The 12,549-nt window shown below is 39.7% G+C and overlaps 1 long non-coding RNA gene across 1 annotated transcript; it reads left to right on the top strand.

Moving 5' to 3' along the window:
- Positions 1–889: 889 nt before the first annotated feature.
- On the top strand, positions 890–4,052 carry LOC145554866 (uncharacterized). The gene is made up of 2 exons (XR_014090899.1): positions 890–1,914; positions 3,722–4,052. It is a non-coding gene; the product is annotated as an uncharacterized LOC145554866 (long non-coding RNA).
- The last annotated feature ends 8,497 nt before the right edge of the window (positions 4,053–12,549 follow it).

The following is a 12,549-nucleotide window of genomic DNA, read 5'->3' as shown; positions in this document are numbered from 1 at the left end:
AAATTGACAGCTCATTTTCTTTATTTTTGCAATTGCCGTTTTTCTAATTTTGTTTTAAAAACGAAAAAACAAAAAAGAACACATGCTTGTTTGGTTTTTCTAATTTTATTTTGAAACAAAAAAACCAAAGAACGAACCATACACGGATTCGCATGCCAATGGAAATTATTGAATTTGTTTTAATTTATCATGAGCACGGAGCTCGGTTCATTGTGCGCTTTGAAGCGGACACGCAGCGGTACGAGCTGACGCCGACGCATGCGCAGCGTGTCGCAGCGCCTCGTGCATCTCTGGATCTTTGCAACTCGGTGCGGATCACGCGCGCCGCTCTCCCAGGCGGCTCCAATGTAAACCTCAACTATAAAGGCCATACCGCTGTCTTGGCTCAAAAACGCGAACTGTTACAACCGCGACTATAACTCAGCCTTCAGGAGAGTCAAAAGGAGATGAAAGCTCGGCGGGTGGGCTGGTACAGTTTATAATCAGTTAACTCACACATTGTGATTAACATTAGAGTTGCTACTTGTAACTATCATGGCTCCCTGGCTGGGCTGGCAGTTTTGGCGGGTCTGAATCGCTGCCAACAAAAAACTCCGCTTCATCTCCAAGACAACGAACAAAATATGTGTCCAGTTTTTGGCTTTTCCTTGCTCTCTTTTTTCCATCCTTCTCACGTTGCCGCTCCATGGAGCTCCACTCCATTTCAAAAGAGCATAACAAATTTTATGTTTTTTGAACAATAACAATTTTTGTTGCTAATCTGTTGCTAAGAGATCAGTGTGTTTACTGGTAACAAGCGCCACAAAGTGAACTTCAGATTTTGACTTTTGCGAAATTTGTCAACGGTAAATGTCTTGTATCTAATCAGGTAAGCGTTACTTCGAAAAAGCTTTTGTTTTGTAAGCTACTTGTTATTAGTTTGGTTTTAAGAGATAAGCGGGGTTTTCTGGTAACGAACTGCCACGAAGTATAAATCGAGATTTTTACTTTTTTGTTGAATGCGTGTTTAGTATATTTGCCACTAATGCAAAAAACAAAAACTTTTCTGCAAAATTCACCAACTGCACAATTCTTGTTAGTGTAAAATAAGTGGTATTTCAAAAGAGCGGAAGAAATATTATATATTTTTTTTATCAATATGAATTTTTGTTGCTACGCTGTTAATCTGTTGCTTCTGGTAACCAAGTTCCACAAAGTTCCATAAAGTAAACGTCTGAGACAGAGCAGAAGAAATCCTATGTTTTTTGAACAATAACAATTTTTGTTGCTAATCTGTTGCTAAGAGATGAGTGTGTTTACTGGTAACCAAGTGCCACGAAGTGAACTTCAGATTTTAACTTTTGCGAAATTTGCCAACGGTAAATGTCTTGTATCTAATCAGGTAAGCGTTATTTCGAAAGAGCTTTTGTTTTGTAAACTACTTGTTATTAATTTGGTTTTAAGAGATAAGCGGGGTTTTCTGGTAACGAACTGCCACGAAGTGTAAATCGAGATTTTTTACGTTTGTGTTGAATGTGTGTTTAGTACATTTGCCGCTGACGAAAAAAAAAAAAAAACTTTTCTGCAAAATTCACCAACTGCACAATTCTTGTTAGTGTAAAATAAGTGGTATTTCAAAAGAGCAGAAGAAATTTTTTAATTTTTTTTTTATCAATAACAATTTTTGTTGCTATGCTGTTAATCTGTTGCTTAGAGATGATCGCGTTTTCTGGTAACCACGTTCCACAAAGTTCCATAAAGTAAACGTCTGAGAGAGAGCAGAAGAAATCGTATGTTTTTTGAACAATAACATTTTTGTTGCTAATCTGTTGCTAAGAGATGAGTGTGTTTACTGGTAACCAAGTGCCATGAAGTTAACTGCAGATTTTAACTTTTGCGAAATTTGCCAACGGTAAATGTCTTGTATCTAATCAGGTAAGCGTTAATTTGAAAGAGCTTATGTTTTATAAACTCTATAACTTATTAACTTGGTGGTAATAGATAAGCGGATTTTTTTTTTCTGGTAACGAACTGCCACGAAGTCTAAATCGAGATTTTTACTTTTTTGTTGAATGTGTGTTTTAGTATATTTGCCACTAATTACAAAAAAAATAACTTTCTGCAAAATTCACCAACTGCACAATTCTTGTTAGTGTAAAATAAGTGTTATTTCAAAAGAGCAGCAGAAATATATTTTTTTATCAATAAGAATTTTTGTTGCTATGCTGTTAATCTGTTGCTAAGAGATGATCGCGTTTTCTGGTAACCAAGTTCCACAAAGTTCCACAAAGTAAACATCTGATTTTCACTTTTGCAAAATGTACCAACAATAAATTTCTTGTATCTAAGATGATAAGCAGTATTTTTGAAATAGCTTATGTTTTATAAACTATATTACTTATTATTAATTTTGTGTTAAGAGATAAGAAGGTTTTTTTCTGGTAAAGAACTGCCACGAAGTCTAAATCGAAATTTTTACTTTTGTGTTGAATTTGTGTGTTATGATATATCTACGACTAATGACAAAAAGAACTAAATTTTCTGAAAAATTCACCAACTACACAATTCTTAACAAGTATAAAATAAGAGGTATTTCAAAAGAGCAGAAGAAATATGTTTTTTGAACAAAAACAATATTTGTTATTAATCTGTTGCTAAAAGATGAGTGTGTTTACTGGTAACCAAGTTCCACAAAGTGAACTTTGTGGAAGTTCACTTATCTCTTGTGCAGAGCACAAACATTATCACAAACATTTCTAATGTAACTACTGCCCACATTAAAAGTAACCTTTTTCCTAAAATAAGCTTTTTGGCTATTTTGTTTATTTATTAACCATGTTTGGCACACTGAATGGAGGAAGTCAATGTAAGACAACATGCTAGTTATAGCCCACATGCCACTGGCTGCATTTAGGCTAATATTACCATTATTCGATCTTGATATTGCCTAATGTTTTGTGATACCAAGTATAGGCTACAGAACAAAGACAGAAATATTTACAGAAAGAGATATTTAAGCAGAATCATTGCAAAGGCAGAAATGAGGAAAAAAAACCCCACCATTTATCTTAAACTCCTAGAACTGGCTTTAATTCTTGAGTTAAAGGAATTCTATTAAAAACAGAAACACCTGCTTTAAAAGCAGACTTAAAATGTTCCTTTCTGTGAGCACCATATGTATCATCTGATATTGTTCGGACAGGTTCAGATCTGATTATCACTTGCCTTGTTAAATTTCCTGTTCCCAAGTTCTCTGACGAGGTCCAGAAATTTGATAACAAGTCAGATTGCTAAGTTTTAAAATGTTATCAGAAAGGTAGAAAGTTTGCAAATTATTTTCCTTACACTTTACAGTTATGCAGCACTTTGTATTGATCTGAAGTAATCATCTTTGTTGTAAAATATCTTGGAATTTGTGGCTGCAGCATTGCAAATGCTAGAAATAGTTATGGGATGTGAGCACTTCTGCACATCATGGTGCTTGTTAGAGAGCCCTAAATATTGTATGTTTATGTTATTTCCCTCAGTTACTCAACATATACTGTTACATAAACTCACAGTTTCAGTGTTGGGGTCACATTGTATTTGGGAAATGTTTGATAGTTGTGCACATAATAAAAAAATAATGTAGTTTACTGCTAGGTGAAACGCTAGTTAAAATCAAACCTACTTGGAGATACTCAGACAATGTGTATATATATTTATTCATATTTATATAAATTCCCTTCTCACGCTTCCGCAGGTGGACTCTTTCATCCTCTGAGCTCGAGTCCTCTACCAGAAGCCTGGGAGCTTGAGGGTTCTGAGCAGTATCTTGGCTGTGCCTAGAACCTGACATTTCCGAACTGAGATGTCAGTTTGGGGGTTACTGCCCCGAGGGCCGCGATGACCGCAGGCACTGCCACAGGTTCCTGCGCTCCTCGGCCCTGTAGATGCAGGGTGAATCCTAGCAACCTGTGGCCTCTTTGCTGGGAGCACCGGACACCACCTGATGGTGTAGACCCGCCGATTTCCGCCAGGATCAGTTTGGTAAATGCCAGGTCGCCGACAAATAAAACTTTCGTCATTAGGGATTTCTTTTCCTCTTATTGATTGGATGTTTTATTAACAGAATCATGGACAAGTGGTTTAGTGACTCCAAGCATTTTTAATGAACTTGTACCGCGGAACTGCGGCTATTTTAATGCTCCAAGGATGTCAGGGTCCGGTGGAGGTATAGTGACTGTTTTTAAAAGCAGTTTTACTTGTAAACAGTTGCCTCTGGCCTCGTTTAGTAGCTTTGAGATCAGCCTATTTGAACTCGGCAGCTCTCACACTGTGCTGTGTTCGGCGGTCTATCGGCCACCGAAGTACAACAAAAACTTTATAAATGACTTTTCTGATTTCCTGCCTGATATCATGCCTAGGTATGACCGAGTTCTCATTGTTGGTGATTTTAATATTCATGTCTGTTGTCCTACTTCACCCATGGCTCAGTCATTTCTTAATGTTACCGATTCTTTTAATTTTGTGCAGTCTGTGACTGGTGCTATCCATGAGCATGGTCAGTCTTGATCTGGTTTTATCTTATGGTCTACCAGTTTGTAATTTAGTGATTGGTGACTCATTATTTTCAGACCATATGCCTGTTTTATTTGAGATAACGCTGTCCTGTGCTAAAGCATGCGCTGCAGCTCGGTTCTATCGTGTTCTTAACCCTTCTACTGCTGGTCAGTTTTCTTCTGTTTTTAATCAATTTATTGGTGTATAAAGTGCTTCATAAATAAAGTTGGTATGGGATGGTATTGTACTGTGGTCTTCACCTTCCAGGCCTTTTCCAGTTCCTCTCTGAGGCCCTGATATTTCTTCAGTTTCTCGTGCTCCTTTTTCCTGATGTTGTAGTCACTTGGTATTGCTACATCCACCACAACGGCTTTCCTCTGTTGTTTATCCTGTCCTGTGCAGCCAGGATGAGTGCCTCTGTGCTGTCCTTGAGTCCAGCTTTTTACAGCCATTGGTAGGATTTCCTGATATCAGCCACTTCAGTTATTTGTCGGTGGTTCATCCCATGTAGGGGCTTGTCCTCCCATGATGGTACCTCCAGCACCTCATCCTCTGTTCCCCATTGCCTGAGACATTTATTGAGCACATTGTCTGTTGAGACCTTGTCCTTGGTGTATTTATGGATCTTGGATGTTTCATCCTGGACAGTGGCTCTCATACTCACCAGTCCTCTGCCTCTTTCCTTGCGGCTAGTCTAGATTTGGGGTGGGACCTTCCATGCATGGTTAGTAGCTTCTAAGTCTTAACATCCGTGGTGTTCATCTCCTCCTTTGGCTAGCTAATTATTTATTTATGTATTTATTTTTATTTCTAATAGAAAAGACAATCAAGAAAGAAAAAAATAAAATAGAATGAAACACACTACAGAAATAAGAGGTAAAACAAATTATGCCCAAGTGACATGCAAATTTTATATTTTCTGTTTGAAAAGGAGCAGGTAGAAGATGTAATATCTTATAATTTCCTGCCCCTTTCATACTTATCAATTTATAAACAATTAACTGTCAAAACATCAAAATGAGACGTGTTTCCATTTTACATGACATTTAAAGATGTCCCATTATTTAAACAGTATTTATATCATCAATAGTATTTACAGACTTTAAAACAGTCATCTTATAGAACATATTTTGCAATAAGCTCCTTTTTAATCAGTTTTTTAAGCTGGTTTATATTTCTATTTTTTGAACTCATCATTCAATCCATTCTATACATCTACTCCACGCACCGATAAATAAAAACTCTGCATGGTTGTTCTAATACATTGTTTTTTAAAATGTCCTTCACCTCTTAAATTATAACCGCCCTCTGTCACAAAACATTTTCTGTATATTGGGTGGAAGTTGCTGATTTCTGACCTTAAACATGAATTGTACAGCTTTAATATTTCAGTATTCTGGGATCTTGTTGCTCAGCTTGGGTTCCCCAAGGTTCAATTTTGGGCCCACTCCTCTTTTTACTGTACATACGCCCAATAGGTTTTATTTTAAATCGCCACAGTAAAGGATTCCAAAAAGGTTTGGTTTCCTCAATTTAGAAAACTCAAGAAATCACCTGCCTTATTTACCTTCCTTGCGGCTCGTGTTTAGTCAGAATGCTGGATTTGGGATGGAGCCCTCCATGCATGGTTAGTAGTTTCAGAGTCTTAACATCCGTGGTGTTTATCTCCTCCTTTGGCCAACTAGTTATTCCTGCAGGGTCTCTGATTACTGGTAAGGCGTAGCTGTTTATTGCACTGATCTTGTTCTTACCATTGAGCTGGCTTCTCAGGACTTGCCTTACTCGTTGGAGGTATTTGGCTGTGGCTCATTTCCTTGTGACCTCATCGAGGTTGCCATTTGCTTGTGGTATTCCCAGGTACTTGTAGCTGTGCTCTATGTCTGCTATTGTTCCTTCTGGGAGTGAGACCCCTTCTGTGTGGGCGACCTTCCCTCTCTTTGTAACCATCCGACCACACTTCTGTAGTCCGAATGACATCCCAATGTCAGTGCTGTAGATCCTGGTGGTGTGTATTAGTGAGTCGATGTCTTGCTTGCTCTTGGCGTACAGCTTGATGTCATCCATTTAGAGGAGGGTTAGGGTAACATTAATGGTGGCCCCATTCTTGAGTCGGTATCCGTAGCCAGTCTTGTTGGTGATTTGGCTGAGGGGGTTCAGATGCAGAACAGCAGTGGACACTTGTGCAAGTGGTTTGCAGTTTGCATTATATATAAATAAAAAAAATTAATACAAAATATAAAACAAAACGGCAACTGCAAACCAATTGTGCAGGTGGTTTGCAGTATATATTTAAAAAATAAATAAATAAATAAATAAATAAATAAATAACTGCGACAGACTGGCGACCTGTCCAGGGTGAACCCTGCCTCTCGCCCGGTACGCTAGCTGGAGATAGGCACCAGCACCCGTTCCCAACTCCACTAAGGGACAAGGGTGTAAGAAAATGGATGGATGGATGGATGGATAAATAAATAAATAAATAAATAAATAAAAAACTGCCCTGCGACAGACTGGCGACCTGTCCAGGGTGACCCCGCCTCTCGCCCGGAACGTTAGCTGGAGATAGGCACCAGCACCTCCCGACCCCACTACTAAGGGACAAGGGTGTAAGAAAATGGATGGATGGATAAAAAACTGCAACTGCAAACAAATTGTGCAGTTTGCAGTTAAAATTTAAAAAAAAAAAAAAAAAAAAAAAAAAAACCTCAACTGCAAACCACTTGCACAAGTGTCAATCAATTGGGGCAGAGATCAAAAACTCTGGAAAGAATCATAATTCTTTCCAGGAAACTCTCTGCCCCCACTGCTGTTCTGCATAGGTCTGAATCCCCTCAGCTAAATCATCAACGTGAGCCATCCCGTCCTTCCAAACAGACTCCAGGATGGTGGCTCATGGGATCCTCCCGGTCAGAGCAGTGATGCACTCCCGCAACATCTGCCCCCGACCCGGAGTCGGATAGGCACCTTCTGTGGGAGTGCAGCGCTGCTGTGGACCTGTGGGCAAAGGACGGCTCCTTGCAATTCCCATACTTGCCAGAAAGAGAGGTCCTCGACATGCAGCTATTGCTGCACGGGGTGAGCCAACGGAAAACAGCAAAAAAAGACTTAATGGAGATGTGGCTCACTCTAGCCACCATATGGACCTCCAGAAACTTGCTGGTAAGCAGGCGCAGGCAGATGCCCCCCCGTGGCTGTGATCCGAATGGTGGCAAAAAAAAGGAAAACATAGAGCTACAGGTGACACGCCTGTAGCTCAAGGACACGCCACAAAGAAGAATCGCCTGCGCCTCTTTGGACGAAGGAGCCGGCGCTCCACGGACAGAGGTCCCAGCAGGAGCGGCCTGGCTCTCCGGGTGAGGCAGGTGGGAAGGAGCAATGGGGGAGGAAAGCCCCTCTGAGCACCATCTCTGTTTGGAAGAACGGGATGGCTCCAAACTTCAACCAGACTGGCCACGGATACAGACTCAAGAATGCAGCCACCAAAAGTCTCCTCCTCTGATGGATGGCATCAAGCTGTACGCCAAGAGCGAGCGAGGCATCGACTCACTGATCCGCACCACCAGGACCTACAGCACTGACATTGGGATGTCATTCGGACTAGAGAAGTGTGGCGGATGGTTACAAAGAGAGGGAAGCTCATCCACACAGAAGGGGTCTCACTCCCAGAAGGAACAATAGCAGACATTGAGGACAGTTACAAGTACCTAGGAATACCACGAGCAAATGGCAACCTGAATGAGGTCACAAGGAAAGGAGCCACAGCCAAATACCTCCAACGAGTAAGGCAAGTCCTGAGAAGCCAGCTTAATGGCAAGAACACGATCCGTGCGATAAACAGCTACGCCTTACCAGTAATCAGAAACCCTGCAGGAATAATCAGCTGGCCAAAGGAGGAGATGAAGACCACCGATGTTAAGACACTCGGAAACTACTGACCATGCATGGAGGGTTCCACCCAGGGCCGTGCAGAAACCACTAAAGGGGCAGGTGCTCAACAACAAAAAAAGGGCACATCTAACCGCATTCTAGGACAGAATATTAACAGCCTCTCAGCTTTCAGAGTTTAATAAACAACGATAAATTACAAAATTGTGAGATATACAATCAAAGCTAACGGACATCTCCATATAGAGCAGTGGTCCCCAAACTTTTTCCTGTGAGGGCCACATAACTTTTTCCTTCTCTGGTGGGGGGCCGGAGTCAGTTTGTAACAGAAAAAGTGAAACAGAAAAAGACGATTGCAGGAGTGCCTAAATGTAAAAAATATATTGTATTCCAGAAAGCACAATCAAATAATCCTTTCTGGGTTCTTCACAGAAAAAATCCAGGAAGGATTACAGTCCGTATTTTCCGGACTATAAGCCACAACCCCAAAGCTTTTTTTGTTTTTTAAACCAGTAAACATGCACATCTAAGCCTCAGATATCTCTGCCGCTCTAGGTTTTCCACAACAATGCAGCAGCAGCAGAGGGGGGCGGACAACCAAAATTTGAGTCATAACAGGTCAATTGAATATCACATTTATTAGGGTTGAAAAAGAAAAAGTTGCCAAGATTAGATTTAACTGAACTGATTACGGTAGTTTCCAAACGGTAACTGTAACAGTAAAAGTGCTGATCATTGTGTCTGCTACTAGCATGTGCTAAATCAGTGGTCCCAACCTGTATTACCGCGGACCGGTCAAGACTTGGACATTTTGTTGCAGCCCGGGAGAGGGGGAGGGGGAGAGGGGATGAACAGTCAGATAAGACTTCTGCATGTTGGTGTTCCCACTAAATACTGAATATGCCATATTTGGGTCATCTTGGCCCTTTTATCGCAGCCTGTGGGGTTTTCCCTGACTAGGAACGAGAATACAACTTGTTGAATGTGACAGGTAGCCAATGAAAAAGCGCAGTGACGTAGGGGAATCCCAAACAGCTGACATATCCCAACTGAGAGTCAGGTGGATATCAGAGATCATATGTGGAAATGTTTATTATTAAATCTAAAAGGTCATTATTATGTTTATTCAGGTAACAATGTTAACTATGAAAAAACATATTCACCTCCAAATCATAGTGCAGCAAATAGAGCGGCTTCTCCCGTTGTCTTTTATCCACCGCCTTTTCTTTTTGTTACGTCTTTTATTCAAATGAGTCTACAAACTATCACTATTGCTTCTGCATCGTCATCCGTGTTTGGTTATTCTAAATTCCCGCTATGTTGGAGGTTTTACTGGATTATCCTCTGGAATCGGGATGTTTGTGACTGGAATCGGTTCGTGCCGTGTGGCTGAACACGAACCATTGAACCTGTTGTACTTTTATCAGCTCTGTGGTCACAGAGGTTTGGAGAATCGGCCGAAGCTCTACTCCTCTCCTCTTGACCACTGCCCAAACGCTCTGACTCTGGTCGCTATGGTAACGTTATATATCCCATTGAAATAAGATACAGAAGCGCCACAAAAACTAACATTTTACTTTTGTGAAAATTTTAACTCATGATAATGACTAACGGACCCCTGAGTTTGTTTCTCTGCAACCAGACGGTCCCATCTGGGAGTCCTGGATAAATCCATTCTCCTGTCTCTTCTCTGGGCCTTTTCCCCTTTGTAAAAAAACTTTCAAAAGACGTCTGATCTGTTTCTTAGTCATTTTGCTGTTGCGGGCTCAATGTTGGCGTGCAAGTAACCAGACTTCCAATGATTCACTTCCTGCTAAAGAGCCCCCTGGTGGTTGAAGAAAAATCCGCATATAAACGGCTTGTAGTCCGGAAAATACGGTATATGAAAAAAAAAATCTAAATGCTATCTGGTATTGTTCAGGGGGGCGGACCAAATGTGGAGGCGGGCCACATCCGGCCTGAGGGCCGTAGTTTGGGGACCACTGATATAGAGCATAACACTATGCCTATGTAAGATATTTTATTAGTAATTTCTTTCTGCAGGTCTATTTTGTTATAGGAAAGTATTTCAATATTCAAACCTGCAATTTAGCAAGATATGTAAATCAGAGCTGGACCACCAGACATATTTTGTCTTTACAGAATTACTCTATTAAAAATATAAACAAGGGCACAATGCAACCTTTTAGTGGACTGTAATCTATAAAACAAAGAGCTGCCTGTTTGCTGCAGTGGAGATGAAGATGGTCCATTTAGGAAAGCAGAGCTGCATCAAACTTTAACGTGGAACTGCAGAAAAAAGAAAAAAACAAAAGCAAATAATGAATTGTTAATACATGTCACCCTGAGAAAAGCCTACTGAATTTTGCTTAAAAAATAACTTTATAAAAAAATTTAAATCACACATTTTTCACTCATGAAGTTAACTTTATTTTTTGCAAAACAAACTTATTTGCGCTCCTCAGAAATCTTTTCATGCTATTCTAAGTTTTTGTTTGTGATTCAAAGTTTTGCGCATTCTCACATGATATTGTGGGCAGGGCCTAAAATCACAACAAAAGATTTCTGATGTGTGCAAATAAATGTTTATGTTTGGTAAAAATGAGTTATTTAATAAAAAAAAAAAAAAGTATTTTAAACAAAACTTTTTTTTAAAGGAATCATTACAATTCCAAAAGTTGTGATTACAATTGTATTTTACTTAACTGAGGTTAGTTTTTGTTTCCATTGAATAATTGGGAAACAAATTTAACTTCATACTCTGCGAACCAGACCCTAAACTTAAAGTCTGGATTAAGTTTTTTTCCCTTCATTAAAGACTTTTATTACATTCATTATATCTATCATGGTAATTCAGGGTGAGTTATTTTTAATTCTAAATGAATATCCTTGTTGGACTTTTATTTAAGTGCTATTCTCCTTCAAGATACATTTACCTAATGCCTGAATAAATGAAATGTACGTTATGCAGCAAAGGAAATTAGAAGACATATATCCATTATGGAGGTGATCGGTTTTGGACGGGCGATGTGCCTTTATTGCATAATAAATACTAAAGAATGACTGATATCATTAACGATACAGGGAAGAAGTTTTTTAGTTATATAGCTTTGCTAGCAAAGTCGTTAGCTAGCAGCTAGCTAGTATCACAACAACAGCCTAATGTCTGTATGATAAAAATACTGAATGATAGATAAGAACAGTTTTTCCTCACCTGTCTGTCTCCTCCCGCTCAGTAGTTCTTCAGAGAAAGTTAGACGCAGAGGCCTGTCAGTGTCTGTTGTATTTCATTACCTCTCTGCTTAAACCGCGACTCTGTGCTGAAGCAGAAACAATATGTTCAACGTTTTCCGTCATCTGATAAGTAGCAAGTCTACTACACTTTATTCACCAAAAATGTTTTGGTGAACAGTTAATTCACCAAAAACTGTTCTGTAATCTGGAACGTTCGCTACGTTGAGCTCCAGTTAGCCGCCTCATCTCACTGCGCGAGAGGCAAATGCGTCATGCGTCACGGGCAGAAGGTCAAAGGTAACAATAAGACCGGCTTATTATGTTGTACAAAAAAACCCCAACAAAAAACTAATAATTTTAGTACATGTTATTGTGTGTCAGAAGAGGACTTAGAAAATAATAATACCAAAAAAAAATAAAAAATTGACCAAAAGGGCACTTGGGGGCAAGGAGCAAAAAGGGCAGGTGCTCAACACCCCCAACCCCTCCCCCCTCTGCACGTGCCTGGTTCCATCCCAAATCCAGCATTCTGACTAAACACGAGTCATAGGGAAGGTAAATAAGGCAGGTGATTTCTAAATTGAGGGAACCAAACCTTTTTGGAATCCTAAAGACCTTTATTGGAAATAAATGCCCCTCTTAGAGGATTAAGAGGCAGAGCGACCACAAAGTTGATTTGTTGGATTCTGTGAAAACGTTTGCATTCTAAAGAGGATATGCCACCCAATTCAAGAAGAATGGGTCTAAGTGGTTCCAGCACGCAATCTCCTCCTCAGGGTGAATTGTTTGGAATTAAATGCTGAACATAAATCTTTTGTTGATAAATTACAGGCCTTAATATGTTTAATTTTTCTTTTGTGTGTTTGAATAAATAAATGTAAAAAAATTTTCTTAAAATAATCAATCAAT

This window comes from Poecilia reticulata, chromosome 14 (genome assembly GCF_904066995.2).
Source record: "Poecilia reticulata chromosome 14, P_reticulata-male-v2, whole genome shotgun sequence".
NCBI lineage: Eukaryota > Metazoa > Chordata > Actinopteri > Cyprinodontiformes > Poeciliidae > Poecilia > Poecilia reticulata.
Note: the sequence above shows the minus strand (reverse complement) of the source record. Positions and strands in the feature narration are given on the sequence as shown.